The 22403-nt window shown below is 39.5% G+C and overlaps 1 protein-coding gene across 1 annotated transcript in view; it reads right to left on the bottom strand.

Moving 5' to 3' along the window:
* RSPO2 (R-spondin 2) overlaps positions 1 to 15205 on the bottom strand; it is a 228149-nt gene extending 212944 nt beyond the window's left edge. The window contains exons 1-2 of the mRNA XM_061439140.1: positions 14994 to 15205; positions 14414 to 14540 (exon numbers count right to left, since the gene is read on the bottom strand). The gene's annotated coding sequence lies outside the window, so the exon portion shown is untranslated. The remainder of the gene's footprint in view (positions 1 to 14413; positions 14541 to 14993) is intronic.
* Between the last annotated feature and the right edge of the window lie 7198 nt (positions 15206 to 22403).

Raw genomic sequence — 22403 nt, 5'->3', positions numbered from 1 at the left:
TTCCCTCTTTATGGCAAGTACATATATCTCTATGTCTGCACAAAGATGTGTATTTTTTGCTGAGTGTCACGGACATCATTTGAGAGTCCTGAGGCTTTCAAGTGGGTAAACTGTACAGAATGAATGATATCTAAAGTGTTAAAGCTTTACTTTCTCTCTAGTCAAGTAGTTTGCTTTCCAAACACGTCTTCTGCTAGATAGCCTGATCTGTTTTTCATCGTAGCACTTGTCTCCACCAGCATTAATAACATAGTCATTGGGTTATTGGTCTTTCATCTTCTAGTAAAGTATAATTCCATGAGAGCATTAACTTGGTTTTATTCTCTACTCCATCCCCAGTATCCGGAAGAGTTCCTATCAACAGCAGATGTTCAATAAATGTTTGTTGAGTGACTGGATGGATGAATTAGTCCTCCTTGTTAGGGGAGGGACAAGAAAAAAGTAGATGGTCCTTAGCTCACCAAAGTTAAGGTGCCTAAGTTGGACAAGAAATTGTCTTTAAAAGGATAGAATACCTTGTTTCATTGCACTGCATTGCTTTACCCCCTCTAGTGTGGGCATACAGATCTCAGCTCTGCTGTGCAACACAGCAAATAAGAATTCAGGTATGATTCTTTAACTAGATATGTCCAGGACACACTAAACTTTATAGATGATTGTCAACTAGATTATTCCAGAAATTGAACTTAGTGACAAGAATTCGTTAGACATAGGAGATGGAAAAGAACAAATCCCTCAGGTCAGGCCAAGAAGACAGAAATAATTATATCCTGAGCCATTTCAATAAGTTCTCAGATAGCATTGCTTGAAAATGGATTCAGAAACAAAGAAAGTGTCTCAAACACCCAGTATCACCCAGGTATTCGTTTCATAAGCCTTCAAATACTGAGTCCTCACACTGAGTGAAAACTCTTCCTCTGCTGCTTTTCAAAGCCGACCAAATTCTCTACCAAAGACATCAGTTAGATTTGTAAGGCTTAGAACCCTGGGACTGAAGAGTCACTCTTGTAAGTATCTTGTAAGTAAGTAAGTATCTTGATGCCCTCTTTGCATGCCAATTAAGGGGATGAACCACCTTCCCCCCATTCCGACATGTGGGGACACCCCATGTCTACAACCATCCAACAGGCCCTGTTCGTTCTGAAGCTCAGTTCCTTTGAGCCAACATTTCCATCTGTAGCATCTAATGCCATCCCCCCTGGGAGTCCGCAGAAGATTATTTTTACATGCTTCTTTAGGTTTTCTTGTGAAATACTGGATCAGAGTGCTTTTCAGAATGATAACTGGAGAGACTATCAAAGCTTCAGAGAGACAAGATACCAATGGCACTTTTTCTCTTTATTTTTCCTTGAAACAATCCCATGGAGGAGGCTTGGGGGAACCTTGGATTGGCTTATGATCTTCTTGCATCAACAAGCAGCGACCCAAACTGTCAGTAGCTGACTTTGCACAGCAGTTTGAAACCCAGAAACCAAAATAACTGCCAGTAAGAACCTACTGACAGCAAGATATTTCCCTTTTGTGTAACCCAGTCTCCGTTCCACCTTCCCTCCCAAAGATCATTCCACTGGGAGGGATCGTTTCCCTTCTCCTGCCCCTAGCAAGTGCCGCATGAATGCATCTGCAGTTTGTAAGACTCCTCAGTCAGATTGGATGTGGCAGGGAAAGATTTCGGTGGGATCAGAGCAGGAGATGAGATCTGAGACTTGAGCCCTCTCCAACCTTAACTCCCCATCAGGGTGGCTCAAGGAGAGCTCAGAGTCCTGGGACTATCTCAAAGAGTGAATGCATACATGCAAGTAAAACCAGATTAAAGCAACATCAGTGGCAGTATTCAAAGAGGAAATGGAGTCAAGAAGGGAAACAGGAAGCTGTCAGCAGATGTGAGCAAAAAAAGGAAAAAGATTTTGTCTCAGGGGTGGCAGTGGACAGACTCATTGAAGAGCAGTTAATATGCGACTTTAATGTTAATGATAATAATGATAGCTAGCATTTCTTATGGGGGAGCCTGGTGGGCTGCCGTCTATGGGGTCGCACAGAGTCGGACACGACTGACGTGACTTAGCGGCAGCAGCAGCATTTCTTAAGCACCTGTGATGCCCACTGTGGCAATTCTCTCCATACTTTAGCTTGTTCAGTCACAATGTAATATGTGCAACTGCCTTTAATTCTGTCTCTCAGATGCGGGTCCCAAGGCTTAGAGAAATGAATAACCTGAGCATGCTCATTCAGTTGCAGAGAAGAGCTATGATTTGAACTCAGGTCCCTGTGACTCCCATGTGGCTGTCCTAACCCCTGGGCCGGACTGCCATCCTGGGAGCTTTGGACTGAACTCTAGTTGGACTATTCCAGTTCTGACTCATGCCCTCCTTCTTCCAGCTCCCTGACAATCCAGCAGGCACAGGGAAAAGGCAGGGGTGGGCAGAATGAATCAGGGAGGCGACTACTGCTTTCTCCCTCTCCTAGGGGCTGCTCTCTGCTCAGATTCTTAGAGATGGGGTGGATTAAGATGGAATGACAGGGAGCAACAAGAAGTGCACACACGGGGCTCACTTTGCCATGCCACACGCCTCCGCAATATATGTGACCCACGACTCCTGGCCCTGTGAGGTACCCACTGGACTTGTTCTCTGTTGTCTCCATTTTCCTGTCTGAAAGCTCAGTTTGTTGATTATTCTTCTGTTTCTAATAATACTTTAGCTCAGCTCAGCTTTTGCTGACTCTTCACACTCTTTCCCATGAGCATTGTTTCCTTCAGCTGCCAATGTGGAGATCAGCAGAATGGGAACGCCAAAGGGAAGCCAGGGAGCCCCCGGGCAAGGCTTCCTTGGCAGCCGGGTTTTTGATTTGGCAAGAACAGGCAGGGATTCCAAAGAACACAAATATTCCCATTTTTCTTTTTGGCAGGATTAATGGATAAGTGCTTTAACAAAGATGGGAATAGGACAGAGGGAAGCTGGGAAGGAATGAATAAAGAGACCTTTGACAAGATAAGAGGCCAGCGTTGAGCTCATCTTCTAGGCTGCGAAGATGATGTCTACGTTACACTCACTCAGAAAACAGCCTTATCTCCTATATTCTCAGCAGTTTTTTCCACATTGTCAGAGCTCCACACATTTTTATTTTCTATGTTGGGAACAAAAACCATTTTCTTCCCCAAAGCTAACTACAGTTATGACGATGATAGCTATCCTGTCTATGAGACCCATCATTTTACTTGATGATGGTGGTTGGTAATAATGAAGACTCACAACTTCACAGTGAATCACATACCAGGCAATGTTCTAACCAATTTATATACATATTAACTCATATACTAAGACATGAGTTAACATATTAATCCTTACAGAAGTTTGAGATAGATACTATTATTATCCCATTTTACACATGAGGAAACTGAAGAACAAAGAATTTGACTTGCTCAAGATCATGACCCTGAGAGGTAGGTATTTACTTCCCAGGAAACCAAGGTTCAAAAGAGTTTAGTAACCTGCTCAAGTTCACACACAATGAGAAAATGGTGAAGTGAAATTTTAAACCAAATCTTCCAGACTCCAAAGCATATGCTGTTGGAACGTATGCTTGATTAACTCTCTAATTCTTGATTAACTTGATTGATTAACTCTCTAATTCTCTCTATTGATATAGATATATGTACAGACACACATATGTACATAATGCATACATATGTAAACACACATCCACACCCACACAGCCTAGCAAACCAGAGCTTTGATGGGGTCAAATAGCCATCTTGTGTTTCTCTCCAAGAATTTAGGACTGTTAGGTTCCAAGACAGCTTTTCTTAGTGCCTCTAAATATGTCACATGTGCACAAAAGGACCATATTTGAAAATGACTTGAGATACATAGAGAAGGCTGCTGAAGTCCCTTTTAAGGCCTTGTTCTGCCACTTGTGAGCTGAAAGGATCAATATTTTGGAATCCTGAAATTGTGAGAAGTTTGAGAAGTTCTATTTGAGAAGTTCTGCCTTAGAGAAATGTTCCAGGCACGTAAGCAGGAAGTGAATTGAAAACTTACCCCATGTTTCCTCCTCCTCATCTCTACTGTTTCCGTTTCTCCACCTACTCTGAACTTCAGTGTCTTCAGGAATAAAAAGAAATGTGCTAGACTTCCCTGGTGGTACAGTGGTTAAGAATCTACCTGCCAGTATAGGGAACACAGGTTCGATCTCTGGTCCTCGAAGATTCCACACACCTCAGAGCGACTAAGCCCATGCATCACAACTACCGAGCCCTCCTGCCCTAGAGCCCTGCTCTGCAACGAGAGGCCACTGCAATGAGAAGCCCACGCACCGCAGCTAGAGAAAGCCCACACACAGCAACGAACAGCCAAAAATATATATATAGGGAGAGAAATGTGCTGAATAAAGTCAGGTTCACCACTAAAAACAAATAAATAGGCCCCACCACCTGAAAAATCCCAGTTACAACTTTCCTTTTCCTTTCTTCTTCCTCCAGGGAAACCGAACAATAGTAATTAAAACGGAAGCATTAGGAAGCCCCGAGCTCACTGTGAATGCCCTTTGCCTGGAAGACAAAGCTGCCGATTCCACTTCCCCCCACCCCACGAACAACAACTACTGTCCTACGATGTCCATCATCAAAACCTGCCTGACAGATGAGCAGCATGGGCCTGTGAGGGTGCTGGGTTCCTTCCTAGCCAAAACGGTGAGCCACACCAAGTCACCGGGCGCAGGAATGCCCTGGCAGAAAGGCATGCTGTGTGACTGGCAGCCAGTCCTCTCTGGCTTTCAGTGTCATGTTTCTCAAATTCTAATTGATTTGCAACCACACCAGGAGGAGTTCTGCTCCATTTCTCTGTTACAAAAAGCTGGATAGCCCTAGGGCACAAGGGCTGTGGAGGTCTCTGGTGCTCAGGCTTGGAGTGAGTGAGTCCATTTCCAAAGCTGACTCCATGCAAGAGACAGAGAGAAAAGATGATGATAACCGCGAGCCTTCGCTTCTTTGCATTTTCCCCTTGGAAGCTGCACAGTGATAGATGCTGGGTAAACCTTGTTGCTTCCAATGCCAGATGCAAGGTACATGTGTTGTCAAACTAGGATTAGTTTGTTATTTCTCCTTTAAGTAGGTTAAGCTTTTTTAAGCGGGGGTAATTAAGATTATGACTAGACAACAAATGAAGAAATCATGGGGCTTAATGAGGGTATGGTAGTTACCCGCAAATGAAAAAGATAACAAGTTTGCTTTTATGTGTAGGAGAAAAAAATTTTTTAAAGAAAGATGAACAGGGAAATCTGGCATGCTGCAATCCATGGGGTCACAAAGAGTCAGACATAACTGAGCGACTGAACTGAACTGCACTGAAAGGAAAGATGGCAAGAAAAGATACACAGATACACAGCTCCATCTGCAATCCTTTGGCAGAGTTGGGAGCATTCACTGCCCAGGAAGGTAACTGGACGGTCCCTTTGGGAATTCATTTTTAAGAACAGTTTCCTCCCACTGCTTGTTGGCTCCTTAAATTATCTGTGGTTACTAAATTCAAAATACTTTACCCCCAAAGATAGAGGTGGTGATGTTGGCACAAATACTTTCTGATCACGGGCTCTGGATACCTGCTGAAAAGAACTCAGTGGAAAACAGAAAGGAGTAAAGGAGAGGAAAAGTCAGATGGTCGGTGCAAACTCTCTCAATGACTGTATCCAGAAACTGTTCCTCCAATCTGTCCTCCACTCCCAGGACTCCTTGCCAGGGCTTTCCACAACTCTCACTGTCTCACTCTTGAAGAAACGCAAGCCTCGCAACCTCCTTGCTTCTAGTTGCTCCTCCCACCACTGTATCCACCACACAAGGGCCAGATGGACTGCTCTAAAAGGCCAACTTGTTCATGCCACTCCCCTGTTTACAGTTATTCCTGGGGCACAGAAATTTCACCTTGAGGAGCATCTCCTGTAAGTAAAACGTGAATGTTTTCAAAGACAAAAATATTCAAATCAGCGTTGTGTATTGACTAGCAACATATTTAACGTCTATCATTAGTGGACTGGTTAAATAAACCATGGTTCAACCACATAATTGGGAAACACGAAGCTGTGGAAAAGAATGAGATAGAGCCAAATGTGCCAAATGTGCTGATACAGAACAATCTCAAGATACAAAGCAAGGTCTGTATAGTGTGTACTAGAGTGTGCAACAAAGGGCAAAGACAAGAGACGTTACACACACTGTGTCCACAAAGATACACAAGTCGTTGGTGATCATGGTTGCTTCCCAGGAGGAAGGCAGTGGAACTGAAGATCAAGGGTGCCAAAGATTCTTTTTATTGTGTGCTCCTTGTACATTTTAAAATCATATGTAGACATCACCTTTGTAATTAGAAACACTAATTTAAAAAAGTAAAACCAAAATCCTCTGTGTAATGAAAGAATCTAACAGACGCACTTCATCGCCTGGCCCCGGCCTACCTTGAGTCCTCTGTTGGCTCAGGTCACACCATGCCATTTGCCACTGCCTAACCAATCATGCTACCCAAGAACATTGCAAACCTATGCACACAGATGGGTCTCCTTATTTACACACGGAAGATACTAACAGCACCCATTGCATAGTTTTTTGAGAATTAAATGAGATAAAACACAAAGTGCTCATAACAGTGTCTAGCAAATAATAAGTTCTCCATAAATATTAGTTGCTATTATTCTATCCTAAAGCAGCCCTTCTCTTTGGAAAGGCTTTTGTTCCCTTCTCTTCCAACTGAAAGGCTACTTACACTTGATGGTCTAGCTCAAATATCATCTCTCCACCTTCTTCACAGCCTCCAAACTCTGAGCACTGTTCATACCCTTTGTGTAGTGCTTTTCATAGTCTCTCGCAATTAATAACATCCAGGGCTGCTTCTATCCATATCTTATGGGGTAAATAGAGCAAGGAATATGACTATATAACTTTATAGAGTCTAAGTTTTCAATAACTATTTAGAGAAGTTAATGTAATGAAAGCAGTAAAAAAATACCCAGAAGATGCAGCACGTACGTATCAAAGCAATCAAAATCCTCTCACAGTGTGTCTGCTAATGGTTTCCTCACTGTGTGACACTTAGAGGAATCTTCTGGGAAATACGGATTAGTATTAGTGCCAAGATTTCCCCACAAGGTGATCTAAGCACTTCATACCATTTTGGTTGTCAGGCCTCACTGTTCACAGTTCATCCTTCTTGCCAGAATTCTGGGCCAGCTTTTAGTACTTAGTAATATAGATTGTGAGCTAACACTTGGCCAATATGTAATTTAAAAGATTGACTGTGCATTAAAAGCCCTACAAGACCAAAAAAAAAAAAAAAAGACTTGAATAAATCATTATAAGAACAATCTCTTGGCTGATTATCATTTTGGATTTCAGTCTCTAATATTAATATACTTAACAATATTCACTTGTCCTTCATGTTCATATGGAGAATAATAAATTATTCAGAGACATAAAATACAATTGCAGAGTTAAAATATCTGAGTGGGGAGAAAGGTTTTCCTACACGGATATATCTCTGCAGATAATGTGTTATCAGAATCACCTGGAACTACTTGTTTAGACGGGTTCTCAGGTTCACTCAAGGTCAACTAAATGAGAATCTCTAGCAACAAGGACCCTGGAATTTGCTTTGTCATATAGGATGCCATGGTGGTTCTTGTGTTTGAAACCTTGCCACTGATTCATGATAATATTCATGAAATTCAGCTTGAATGAGAAAGTGCAGTAAATGTAAAGATCACGACATGAAATGTCAAACTTCTCAAATCACCAAACCCCTAAGGTGTGCTGCTTCCCTCTCGTGTGCTCTTCAGGCAGGAATTTTGGGTTTTGCCAGGCATCTTGCACCATGTCATGCTTGCAAAAATGCCAAGGATATAGCTTTGGACAACTATGGAGAACTGAAATATGGTCAGCTAGTGACTGAAACTTTTTCCCTTAGGCTATACATGGCTGGATGGCATCACTGACTCGATGGATGTGAGTCTGAGTGAACTCCGGGAGATGGTGATGGACAGGGAGGCCTGGCGTGCTGTGATTCATGGGGTCGCAAAGAGTTGGACATGACTGAGCGACTGAACTGAACTGAACTGATACTTTAAGTGTCCCAGTTTTAAGTAGAGCTACACTATCTTGCGTGTCTCAGGCCAGTTTGGAATAATGGTCATGGGAGGGAAAAGGGGAAGTAACACAGTGTGTCTTGGGGCTCAGTATTATAATATGGAGGACTGGGTCAAGACTGTGCTTTACCCTCTGTGCCCATGTGTTTTATGTTTTTAAACGCCTTTCTTTTGAGTAGACTCAGTTGCCTTTCTAGTCTTTCTTCACACAACACCATAAGTACATGGCATAAAGTTGGTAATCAAGAGCAACACATTCTCCTCTTCCTCTTCACCCACAATAGACAAGTCAGCTCAGTAGGATTTGGGAGTCATTATGCCATATGAATGAAATTACATTCATAGAGATTTACTGCAAAGCTATAGCCTCTAGTGGAAGGATCATTTGTTTTCAAGTCAGTATCTATGTTTAAGACCCACTTCATCTTTTCTTAGATGTACAACCTTAATGAAGCATTTCATTTCTCCTTTCTGAACCATGGTTTTATTTGCAAGAGAATAAGAATTTTCTACTTTTAGTAATAAAGGAGATAAAGGAGAAAAGAAATATATTTCTATAAATCTTTATAAGGATAAAAGAAATAATATTTTAAAAGCATTAGAATATTGTTTTGGGATTTAATAACATGTCATTAATTCAGTCAATAAATAACAAAGCATCTGGATAATACTAAGAGTAGTACCTTAAGCTACTATTGAAAAACAAACTATAATAATATTGTATGGACATTATTTAAGTAATAATATAATATATGTCATAAGGCAGTATGAGATCAAGTGCTAAAGTAAGAGCTTGATTTAAAAATAAATAAGGGAAATGAAGAAATAATTTAGAGTTCAGAAAAGCAGTTTGCTAAGATCACCCTGAAAATTCCTGAGGCACTTGTATAAGTATATCTTTATTCACTCAACAAATATTTCTTGAGTCCCTGAGTATAAGCAGGGACTCTACTAGGCTCTGGGATGCAGTGATAAACAAGACGGAAAAGGTTCCTGTTACCATGGAGCCTATATTCTCACAGCAGGAGAAAGACAAAGAGAATAACTTTGTGTTCATGACTAATATAATTCCAGGTAGTGAGTGGTAAATTCTAGGGTAATGCATTAACGTAGGACTGTGTGCATTAGTCACTCGGTTGTGTCCAACTCTGTGACCTTATGGACTGTACCCACCAGGCTCCTCTGTCCATGGAACTCTTCAGGCAAGAATATTGAAGTGGGTTGCCTTTCCCTTCTCCAGAGAATCTTCCAGACCCAGGGACTGAACCTGAGTCTCCTGCATTGCAGGCAGATTCTTTACCATCTGAGCCACCAGGGAAACCCCAAAGTAGGACTAGTTGGTAGTTATTTTAGAATTGTCAAGGAAGACCTCTCTCAAGTTTTCAAGGATATAAGTTTGATCAGAGACCTAAATGAAGAGAATGAGCCAAGAAAAGTCAGAGGAAGGCAAAGGAGCACCAGGGACAAAAGCAGGAATGAACTTGGATGCAAGCTCCTGTGGGTAAACCAGTGTGGCTGGAGTTAGGGGAGCCTGGGGAGCAGTAGCAGGAGACACAATGAGAGAGAAAGGTGGAGGCCAGATTCCACAGAGCTGTCTCGGCCATCAGAAGAGAGGATTTTACTCTAAACTGTGATGTGAGCCCATCTCAGGATTTTGAACAAAGCAGTAGCATAATTTAGTTATTTCTTTTAAGATAATCACGTATGAAGAAGAGATCCAAAGGAGAGAGAATAAATATGAGATCGGTTAGTAAATTAATACATTGGTCCAGGAAAGATAACAATGGCTAAAGCTGTAGGAGATGAGAAATGAAACTAAAAATAGAGTCATTAAAAGAAGATATTAAGAGACTACCAAAAGGAGAAATGAGGAAAATATATACAGGCTGGTGGACAATATAATAAAAGTAAAGAGGATAAAGAAAAAATTAATTAGAGCCAGAGTGAGAAATAAGGAGTTCAGAAAGAGTTATTGTTTGGGTAACAGAGTGTAAAGACCCGGAATCTGGAGCCCACGCACTTGAATTTGAATGACAAGCCCATCACTTTTGGAAATGTTACTTAACATTTCTAAGCCAGTTTCCTCATTTGTAAAATAAGAATAATAACATCTATGTCATAGAGTTGTGAGAGTCAAATGAGAAAACATACCAATTTCCTGCCAAACTGTAGGTCCTCCAAAAAATATTTTTCCCCATATTGAATGTATCCTTCATTCATCCCCTTTTAATCACAAGAAATCTCTAAATACCATTATTTAGAAAAAAGAAGTGTTGTTGTAGTAAATCTACAATTATAGTTTATTTTAGTTACTCTATTCTCCAATGATCCAAAGAGAGTTCTAAAACTGGCCTAGCCTCATGGCAATTCAGGAAGAGATTTCTAGGCAAACTATGTGGCATGGTCAGATCACTTTAAGGGGAATCTCTGTGCCAAGCCTTATTTACCAGATGGCTCAGTCTTGGGTCTACTGAAATTGGGAACATTAGCAGGCACATTGTGGGGCAATTTTGATTGTCTGGTACACTGTATAAGGGGAGGCGGGCTTTAAGGTAATCAAAGCATAAACTCTATAGGGCTTTATGGATTAAGGTCACTGCCCCTCGATGAATACATAATGCCCTAAAGATGATTCTCTCTTGCTCATCCAAAAGGGGAAATGGAACAACAGAAGGGAGGTGGCTTCTATTTCCATTGTGCTGAACTAAGTGACATCAGGACTCACTGCAGTTTCCTATCAGAGCCTCTTCCTTTTAGTACAGCTTCCTATGCCTGTAGCATGTAGGAAAATTAAACAATTTTCTAAAAATTAGGATTAACTCCAGTAAAGAGTTGAAGATGAAGTGTTGAGTCAGAGTGCCCCCGTAAAATATACAGCTCAAGGCTTGGTCTTTCATACTGTTAGAAGCACTTGATTAAATTCTGAACACATGACCAAACTAAAAGAGGAACTACTGTTGGTACCATATGGGTGTGATATACAAAAAAGAACTGGTCGGGCATGGTGGAGAAAGAGAGGTAAAATCACCTAAGAAGATTAAATCTCTCAAGTTAGGAATGAAACACACAAGTACTTTAAAGCAATCAACGTTTTTTTATCCCATCTTATCCAAAAGATACCAGTTGAAAATACTGGCCACAAATTAATCTAGGTATACCATATACAGCACATTATCAGTCCCTTCATTGCTCCATGATGCTGGGTAAACCTGTATCTTCTGATTCAGAGGTCCCAACTAAAATATTGTGGTCCAATAAAAATTATTTGTGCCCCCCCCCAAAAAATGGAGAATTTTGATAACAGATGTATTGATCCCTTAGAATTAAGTCAGATATTACCAATGACCATACTTTCTATAGTATAAGTGATAAATTTAATCATGGCAAGAAAAAAGGCTCCCCTTGGTTCGTAGGTATTTTGATTTGAAAAACAAATGGAGTTTTAAATCATCTTGTTGATTTCTATAAAGATTTTAATCAAACTACAGAAAATATAAAATATGGTTACTATCTTGTTCAAACAGAAGTAGATTTTGCTCATCTATCTCTATATTCAACAGATGTACTATTCAAAGTTAAATTTTGTAAAATTCTTATCTAGAAACTTCTTACTAAAGAAAATAAAAAGGTCTTACCTGCTATGTTCTACACACCTGTACACAACAGTTATTTTGGGGGAAAAAGACTTAATTGCTTGCCCATAATATTGAGGTTTTTATAATAAAAATATTGGTCACTTTTCAGTTTCCATAAAATGTACAGAAGCACTTCATAAGATTATTGGCTTTATAGAAATGGAAGGAGATTGTGTCCTTAGATGTGTGACCACAGGATTGGTCTGGCCATTGTTACTGGCACAGAAAAGATGTTAAAACATTAGCTTACTGTAAAATCATATTTTTAAAGTGTGAGACAAGAATAATGTCCTTCTCTAATATGAAAATGCATCCAGAAGGAGAATGGAAAAAAGATTACAGTAAAACAGAAGTGTATATGCTGTTTCTCTGAAACTTCAATGATCTTTAAAGAGGCCATAAGGAACCTGGAAAAGGGTGGATTGACTGCACGTGAATTGTTTGATGTTATGTGTAGATTTCAGCAAAATTCATACAGTGAAAAAAAAATGACTCTTTTTTTTTGAGAAATAAGACTGATTTAAAACTCAGAAAATGGCAGCCAAGTTAAACAGGACTTTCTCATTCCTTTACTAAATTACCCTATTTGAAATCCAACTTTTCAATTTCACAAGTTCAGATTACCTCTGCCTTCGACGCTGAGAAAGAGTATTTAATACGGTGATGTCCTATGTGCTTAAGAATGTTTAAAAATGATGAATGATTTAGATACGGATAACCTACTTGACAGAGAAGGCCATGGCACCCCACTCCAGTACTCTTGCCTGGAAAATCCCATGGATGGAGGAGCCTGGTAGGCTGAAGTCCATGGGGTCGCTAAAAGTCGGACATGACTGAGCGACTTCACTTTCACTTTTCACTTTCCTGCATTGGAGAAGGAAATGGCAAGCCACTCCAGTGTTCTTGCCTGGAGAATCCCAGGGACGGGGGAGCCTGGTGGGCTGCCGTCTATGGGGTTGCACAGAGTCGGACACGACTGAGCGACTTAGCAGCAGCAGCAACATACCTGATTAACTTCTACATGCACAGGATCTGATTGATAACAGCTGGTGTGTAGATATAAAATGAATGGACTTTTGGAAGACCTTGAAATTAATTCTTATACATCTAAAAACATGCTGTTATTACCAAGTAAAATCCCAAATATTCAATGCCCAAATTGTTGAGATGATATCTGGATCAATATCAGATTGGATTGACATCAGAAATAAGTGGGCTTATACCTATGTACTATCTTTGGTAACTAGACTTATCATGGGGATCATTTTGAAATATATAGAAATATCAAATCACTGTGGTGTGTAACAGGCTCTAACACAGTGTTGTAGATTAATTATACTTCAGAAACAGACAAACCAACAAATAAACTCATAGAAAAAGAGGTCAGATTTGTACTTATTGAGATTGTGAAAGGGGAGATTCAATGAAGGCAGTCAAAAGGTCAAACTTCCAGTTATAAGTAAGCACTTATAACTTACTTACAAAAGACATAATGTACAACATGATAAACATAATTACCACTTCTGTATAAGTGAAAGTTTTTAAGACAGTAAATCCTCATGAGTTCTCACCACAAGGAAAAAAATTTCTATTTCCTTAATTTTGTATTTGCATGATAAAACGGATGCTCACTAAACATGGTAATCATTTGACAACATATGTAAGCTGAACCACTATGCTGTACACCTTAAATTTATACAGTGCTGTATATCAATTATATCTCAATAAAATTGGAAGAAAAAAGAGCAGACCTGCAAGTCAAAATGAATTTTACATTCAACTAACTACGTTTACTTCCACCACTACATAAAAGGAAAAAATATGTCCTAAGGCAAAGGCTTCCGGCATTCAGAGAGGTGTCACTGAAAAAGGAAACTGAGGGGCTTCCTTCACGGTCCAGTGGTAAAGAATCTGCCTGCCAATAAGACTCCACATGCCATGTGGCAACGAAGCCCCTGCACCACAACTGCTGAGCCCACGTTCTGAGCCCTTGCTCCACAACAAAAGAAGCCGCCACAATGAGAAACCCGCACGCTGCACAGAATGGCCCCCGCTTGCCGCAACTAGAGAAAGCCCACGTGCAGGAACGAAGACTCGGCACAGCCAAATATAAAGAAGTAAATAAATCTTCAACAAAAAGAAAAAGCAAACTGAAAGAGTACAAATATTCTACTGCTATCATAAGACAATAAGAAACATCTCATTGTTACTTTTTTGATTAAACAGATATGGGCAGTATCTGTTTAAATAATATGAATCTTAAAAATACATACAAGTATAGCCTGCAATTATTTAGTACCCCATTAAGAAGAAGAGTTAAAATAAATCATTACATCAGAGGAAAGAAATATTATCAAAATATTATTAAATCTTCCTCACACATATAATTCATTAGTCCTACTATTAATTACTACTAATTGCCACTGTTAACTAGTTTCATTGCTTTGGTTGGAAAAAAAATAGCATTTACATAACAGAAAAGTAAATAATATAGAATTTAATATAATTTCAAATAAAACCCATTTTTTCATATCTTTATTTTAAAGTAATAACACACAAATTATATACTATACATGGCTGTCTCCCAGGTAGGAGCTCTACTAAGTCATTCACCCTAATATCTCCCAGACCAGTCCTGTTCCCTCACCCACCTGGTGCTCCTGAGCACGCTCTTCAGTAAATGTTCTTCACATAACTCTCCATCAGCCAATCTGATTCTGGGGAGCCCAGTGACAATGACCAACACAGAAATGTCTCCTTCCTTCATGAACTTACAGCCTAGCAGGAAAGAAAAACATTAAACATGTTAATTAAACAAAAAAAAATAGGTCTGTGGAGGGAGAGACAGGATAGGGATCCATAGAGAACTAGAGAAAGTCCAACTGGAAGAACAAATCTGGCCTTCCCTGAAAAAGGGACAGCTAGTTAATTCTCTGGAGGCTAAGAAGAAAACCATCTGCAAGCCCAAGCTGGCAATATTGGAATAAGTTCACGGTTGCAAACTAGTTGCCTACAGGGCAAATTCAGACTGATGGCAGACTTTGTTTGGTCATTATAGTGTCTTTTGTAAAAACTCAGGAGATTTTTTTTTTTTAACCTAATGTCTGGATTTCTGGCCTCTTGAAAAGTAAGAAAATTAGGCCTAAATCCCACATTACAACAATGGTGCATGAGGAGCCACTGCCCACTTTAGATGACTTACACCTTTTCCAGTTCACATGGTCCCCTTACCTTCCAGTCTTTGATTAGTTCAGAAAGACTTCCCCTAGATACACCAGTCTTTCAGGGAACGATCTTCCCACCTCTGTGACCAGCTCTGATAAGATTCCTTTTCAAGTCTTCTCCTTCTTTTTGCTTTTTGGAGAAGGAAATGGCAACCCGCTCCAGTATTCTTGCTTTTTGGAGGAGGAAATGGCAACCCACTCCAGTATTCTTGCCTAGAGAATCCTGTGGACAGAGGAGCCTGATGGGCTGCCGTTTATGAGGTCACAAGGAGTCGGACACAATGGAAGCGATTTAGCATGTATGCGTGCATTGGAGAACGAAATGGCAACACACTCCAGTACTCTTGCCTGGAGAATCCCAGGGACATAGGAGCCTGGTGGGCTGCCGTCTATGGGGTCGCACAGAGTCGGACATGACTGAAGTGACTTAGCAGCAGCAGCAGCCTGCTTTTTAAGAGACTAGAGATTACCTGACTACTGCCTTTGAGTTGTTTTCAGACAGAACCAAGTTGGCACCCGAGCTGCACTATACGTTTATGGTCAAATTATTTAACCTCTCAGCATCTCCGTTTTCTTATTGAGAAAAAGAGCAATTTTGCAAGGTTGTTGAGGGATTATGTAAAGTGTCTACTACTTTACATACAATAACAACAGTAAAATAAAGGTCATAAAAAGGCAAGCTTCTTCTGTACTCTAGTGTTCTATTTACCCCTGGACATTTACCTTGTTCCCAGAAGACTTTCTGAGAGTGAGGGATAGAGACAGCAATTTTAATTGAACCCAAATAACACAGATAATAATAACAAATAACCCAATAACAAATAATAAAAAACAACCCAAATAATACTTTCGAATATCCAGCTATCTATCTCTTAGCTGGCTGGATATTAAAAAAAAATAATAATAAGGAGCTCAGACTAAACCTTTTCATTGCTGGCTAAACTCTAGAAGCATTCAAATAGAACGTGAAACTTATTGAATTTAGTTCCCACCTGCTCAGCTTGCATCTTATTTCCTCGACAGCAGAATTAAAAGAAAAAGAGCAATGAGTAATGGAATGTCTGGGGCAGATTTTGGACACAAGAGATAAACTCCAAGTGTCTAAACTTGCACATGTATCAGCCTATATCTCTTTCTGATCTTCCTGGTAGAAGTACATTCCTTTGGTTTATCCCTGCTTGATCTCTTCCATTTTCCCACTGAGGACTGACCAGATTCTGCTTTAACCATACCCTCGATAGCAGAATGAATTTCATCGTCTCTTACGGTGGGGTGTCATTTGTCAACTGGAATAAGGGCCTCAATTGTAATGAGGAAGCCCTGAATATTGACAGACAACTGCTGGCTATCAACGCCTAACTCTTGCCTTGCGTCTGATACCCTAGCCCAGCTAGCTAGGTGTCAGAGGTAACATTCCTCTCTGAGGTTTCAATACCCTCCATCATGACCCCTTGACTCTGCTTGATGACGTCCATTATTTGTTTTTATATACTGAGGAAGGTGAGATTTTTAAGCTTACAGGGGGAGGAAAGCAACCACTTGGACTCCATTTAGCACTTAGAAATGGATTGAATATCACCTTATTTGTTTTAATTCCTGTATACAATGTCCACAGCATACAATATCCTCTAGTTGAGCATGCTAACTTCCTGGACTCCACTCACTCTTACTTTTAATCTATTTTACTTTTTATTATGAAATACGTCATCCATAAAAAAGAATATATAAAGCATACACGTATATTTTTTAAAAAATTGTAAAGAAAATACCCATGTTCTCATACATACCTTTATTATGAAATGATAGAACATTAATTTTTCATGAGACCTTCTCTTCCTTTCCCCAGATGTAATCACTATTTTAACTTTTGAAATAATCACTGTTATAAGTTTATCATTTATGTTTGTTATCCTGTAACAATGTGATTTAGTTTTGCCTATCTTAGAATTTTATATAAATAGATAATAATAGCTTTTATTTTGTGACTGCTTGTTTTACTCCATATTCTGTTTGTTATATTTGTCCACACTGGTATATAGGTATAATTAGTTAATTTTCCCTGCTGTATAGCAATTCATTGCATTACTTTACTATATTGCAGTTTCCTGTATCCATGCCAGTTGACATTTGCTTCTCCATCTATACTTTGCTCCGCTTATGCTTTAATGCCTTTATCCCAGCCTAATAGAGTCTCCTTTTTTCCTTCTCATGTATTCAGTTCTCTCAGAATATGAATATTGTTTTTCCTCATTCTTCCTCACCAATTCACTGACTGTTCTCTGGGTTACTAATGCATACCTTCATTAATTAATCAAATACTAATTAATTAATCAAATACTAATTAGTTCTTAGTGGTAAGAACTTAGACTCAATACTTCACGGTTTAATACTCAGCATATCTCACAAATCTTTTATCAACACAGTTGGACTCATAACAGTGCTCAATTAGTACATGTTAATTCTTGGTTGAGAATAATAACAGCAATAACAATAGTAATCATAGTAGTAGTGATCAGATCAGATCAGTCGCTCAGTTGTGTCCAACTCTTTGCGACTCCATGAATCGCAGCACGCCAGGCCTCCCTGTCCATCACCAACACCCGGAGCCCACTCAGACTCATGTCCATCGAGTCAGTGATGCCATCCAGCCATCTCATCCTCTGTCGTCCCCTTCTCCTCTTGCTCCCAATCCCTCCCAGCTATCAGAGTCTTTTCCAATGAGTCAACTCTTCACATGAGGTGGCCAAAGTACTGGAGCTTCAGCTTTAGCATCATTCCTTCCAAAGAAATCCCAGGGCTGATCTCCTTCAGAATGGACTGGTTGGATCTCCTTGCAGTCCAAGGGACTCTCAAGAGTCTTCTCCCACACCACAGTTCAAAAGCATCAATTCTTCGGCACTCAGCCTTCTTCACAGTCCAACTCTCACATCCATACATGACCACAGGAAAAACCATAGCCTTGACTAGACGGACCTTTGTTGGCAAAGTAATGTCTCTGCTTTTGAATATGCTATCTAGGTTGGTCATAACTTTCCTTCCAAGGAGTAAGCGTCTTTTAATTTCATGGCTGCAGTCACCATCTGCAGTGATTTTAGGGCCCAGAAAAATAAAGTCTGACACTGTTTCCACTGTTTCCCCATCTATTTCCCATGAAGTGGTGGGACCGGATGCCATGATCTTCATTTTCTGAATGTTGAGCTTTAGGCCAACTTTTTCACTCTCCACTTTCACCTTCATCAAGAGGCTTTTTAGTTCCTCTTCACTTTCTGCCATTAGGGTGATGTCATCTGCATATCTGAGGTTATCGATATTTCTCCTGGCAATCTTGATTCCAGCTTGTGCTTCTTCCAGCCCAGCATTTCTCATGATGTACTCTGCATATAAGTTAAATAAGCAGGGTGACAATATACAGCCTTGACGTACTCCTTTTCCTATTTGGAACCAGTCTGTTGTTCCATGTCCAGTTCTAACTGTTGCTTCCTGACCTGCATACAGATTTCTCAAGAGGCAGATCAGGTGGTCTGGTATTCCCATCTCTTGAAGAATTTTCCACAGTTTATTGTGATAGCTAACCCTTATTGTGTAGTTACTATGTGCAAACCACTGTTCTAAGAGCATTAAAAGTATAACTTATTTGGTCCTCACAACGATACTATGAAATCAGTACTATTATTCTTAGACTCATCTTATAGATGGGAAAACTAAGATCAGAGAAATTATATCACTGTGCCCAAAGTGAATGTTAGAATAGAAGGAATAATAGCAACTTGCATACAGTCAATTTAGTTATTCCATGCTGATTTACAAAGGTAAATTATAACATTAATAGTAACAATTATTACTTAAGTATCCTCATTGGACCAAACGTTAAATTCAGCCCCCTTACAAGATTTTGTTAATTCTCACAATAATTTTTAATATTTTGTTAAATTTCCGCTTTAAAATCAGGGAAACTGAGGCTCATAGAGATTAAGTAACTTTCCTAAGTAAGCTATAAGTGACAGGCTGAGGTTTGAACCTAAATATGTCTGACCCCAACATTTATGTTCTGCCATAACACTCTCCTACCTCCCTGTAGATTTCACCAGCCCTTTGGGATTGATGCTTTTCCTTATTCTACTTTTTTTTCTCTCACTCCGCTCCCTGTCTTCCTTCTCCTCCTTCTTTTCACTGCCTTTCAACAGAATGCAATGAGAAATAAAATCTATCAACTTCAACCTTCCAATATGCAATGATACCGAATTAACAGAGGTCATCACTGGTTGGACTGACAGTATTGCATATGCTCCAAAGAAATTTCTTATCGTACTGCTCTCTATGTACATCACCGTAAGTGATTGGGTGTTGCACGGGAAGAAAAAGTGAGTGCGACCATCAACCCTGCTCAGTAGGACTTTGGGGAATATCAAGACATTTTCTTTTCTCCCATCAGTCCCTAAGATTATTCACTTCCTTGTTTCCTCAGAGTAGAAGTTACCAGTTGGATCCCTCTCTGAATTCTCTGCTGCATCTATTGCTCTAACCAGTGAAAACACCACACAGTGCTTTTAGAACCATCATGGAAAAAGTACAGTATGACAATAGATAAGTATTACTTTATAGTTAATCATGTCATTTAAATAATAGCTAAAACTTTATACTTTTCATATGAATAACCACATGTAGTTAAATCTTGGGCCCCGACATGACATTTGCTTATCTTTTTGTTTATATAACTGCAAAGTAATTTTTAAACTGATTAAGTGTAGAGATGCGCCTTGCAAAACTCCTGTTTTAATTAACTGAGGAGGAGGAATTTAAAAAACTAGTATGTAGAGAAATGACTGAGAGATGATAAAGTGAAAAAAATCATAGCTGTAGATGGGTTTTTATATCAGTTTACAAATGGTAAAACTTTTTGGTATACAGTTCTATGAGTTTTGACAAATGAACATAGTTGTACAACCATTACCACAAACAAAATATATAACAGTTCCATCAGCCTCCCCCAGATCTCCTGGTTTGCACTTTGGGAATTAGTCTTTCCCCCTACCCTCAGTGCCTGGCTACCATTGATATGTATTCTATCTCTATAGTTTTACCTTCCTGAGAGCATCATATAAATGAAATCACATTGGAAATAGTCTATTTTTTTCTTTTTTATACATAAGTCACCATCACAGATTTTCAGCTGAATATGGTCCAACTCTGAAACTTAAGTCCTTTTTTATACACAAATCGTGACTTCTTAAAATTTTCTGATTTTAAGATACTCAGTTTTATAATAGAAAAAGGAAACAGATGACTACTTGGACTTATGTCAAACAGCATCTTGTATTGTAGCACTCAGTAAATTAAGAGAATAATTTTTAACACCTAATTTAAAACTTCAAAAGTTTTTATTAATTGAAATATTATTGATATAAAATATTGCTAGTTTCAGGTGTACTACATAATGCATTGACATTCGCATAATTATGAAATGATCACCACGATAAGCCTAGTAACCATCTGTCCTCATCCAAAGTTATTACAATATTATTGGTCATACTCCTTAATATCCTTCTGACTCACTATATAACTGCAGGTTTGTACCCCTTACTCCTCTTCACCTATTTTTGACCCCCAACCTCCCTTCCTTCTGGCAACCACGAGTTTTTTCTCTATATCTATGAGTCTGTTTTTGTTTTGTTTTCTACATTCCACATATAAGTGAGATCATGTGATATTTGTCTTTATCTGATTTATTTCACTTAATATCATACCCTCTAGATCCACCCATGTTGTTGCAAGTGGAAAAAATTTCATTTTTAAAAATGGCTGAGTAACATTCCCCTGTGTGTATGTACATATACATATGTAGTATATATACGCCACATATTCTTTATCCATTTGTATATCAATAGACAATTAGATGCTTTTGAACTGTGGTGTTGGAGAAGACTCTTGAGAGTCCTTTGGCTGCAAGGAGATCCAACTAGTCAACCCTAAAGGAAATCAGTCCTGAATAGGACTGACGCTGAAGCTGACACTCCAATACTTTGGTCACCTGATACAAAGAACTGACTCATTTGAAAAGACCCTAATGCTGGGAAACATTGAAGGCGGGAGGAGAAGGGGACGACAGAGGATGAGATGGCTGGATGGCATCACCGACTCAATGGACATGAGTTTGAGTAAGCTCCAGGAGTTGGTGATGGACGGGGAAGCCTGGCATGCCACAGTCCATGGGGTTGCAAGGAGTCAGACATGACTGAGCGACTGAACTGAACTGAGACATTTAGATTGCATCCACATCTTGACTATTGTAAATAATGCTGCATGAACTTTGGACTCCATATATCTTATTGAATTGGTGCTATTGTTTTCTTTAAGTAGATACCCAGAAGTGAAACTGTTGGATCATATGGCAGTTCTAATTCTTTGAGGAACCTCCATGTTGTTTTCCATAGTAGTTGCACCAGTTTACATTCCCATGAACAGTGTACAAGTTTCCCTTTTCCTCATATCCTGCTGCTACTGCTGCTAAGTCGCTTCAGTTGTGTTGGACTCTGTGTGACCCATATACTGCAGCCCACCAGGCTTCCCGTCCCTGGGATTCTGCAGGCAAGAACACTGGAGTGGGTTGCCATTTCCTTCTCCAATGCATGAAAGTGAAAAGTGAAAGTGAAGTCGCTCAAGTCGTGTCCGACTCTAGCGACCCCATGGACTGCAGCCTACCAGGCTCCTCCATCCATGGGATTTTCTAGGCAAAAGTACTGGAGTGGGGTGCCATTGCCTTCTCTGTCATATCCTGCTAACATCTGCTATTTCTTGTCCTTTCGGTGAACGCCATTCTGTCATGTGTGAGATGGTATCTCACTGCGGCTTTGATTTGCATTTCCCTGATGGTTAGTGATGTTGAACATCTTTTCATGGGTCTGTTGGCCATCGGTATGTCTTCGGGAAAATGTCTATTCAGATCCTCTGCCCAATTTTTAATTCAGTTGTTTGGTGGATTTTAAGTTTTATGAATTTTTGTATATTCTGGATATTAACCCCTTATTGGATATAATGTTTGCCAATATCTTCTCTCACTAAGTGCATTTCATTTTGTTGACAATTACTTTCAATGTGTACAACTTTGTAGTTTGACGTAGTCCAATTTGTTTATTTTTGCTTTTGTTTCTATCATTTGAGGAGACATAGCCCCAAAAATACTGCTAAAACTCATGTCAACTATTGTACTGACTACATTTTTTCTAGGAGTTTTATAGTTTCAAATCTTAACATTTGTCTTTAATCCATTCTGAGTTTATTTTTGTATATGTTCTGGCAGAGTAGTCCAGTTTTCCCCATTGTATATTCTTGTCTTATTTGTCATAGATTAATTGACCATGTAAGTGTGGGTTTATTTCTGAGCAAGCCACTCTGTTCCATTGATCTATGCATGCCTGTT

This window comes from Bos javanicus, chromosome 14, assembly GCF_032452875.1.
Source record: "Bos javanicus breed banteng chromosome 14, ARS-OSU_banteng_1.0, whole genome shotgun sequence".
Lineage (NCBI taxonomy): Eukaryota > Metazoa > Chordata > Mammalia > Artiodactyla > Bovidae > Bos > Bos javanicus.
This window is presented reverse-complemented; position numbering and strand designations above follow the sequence as displayed.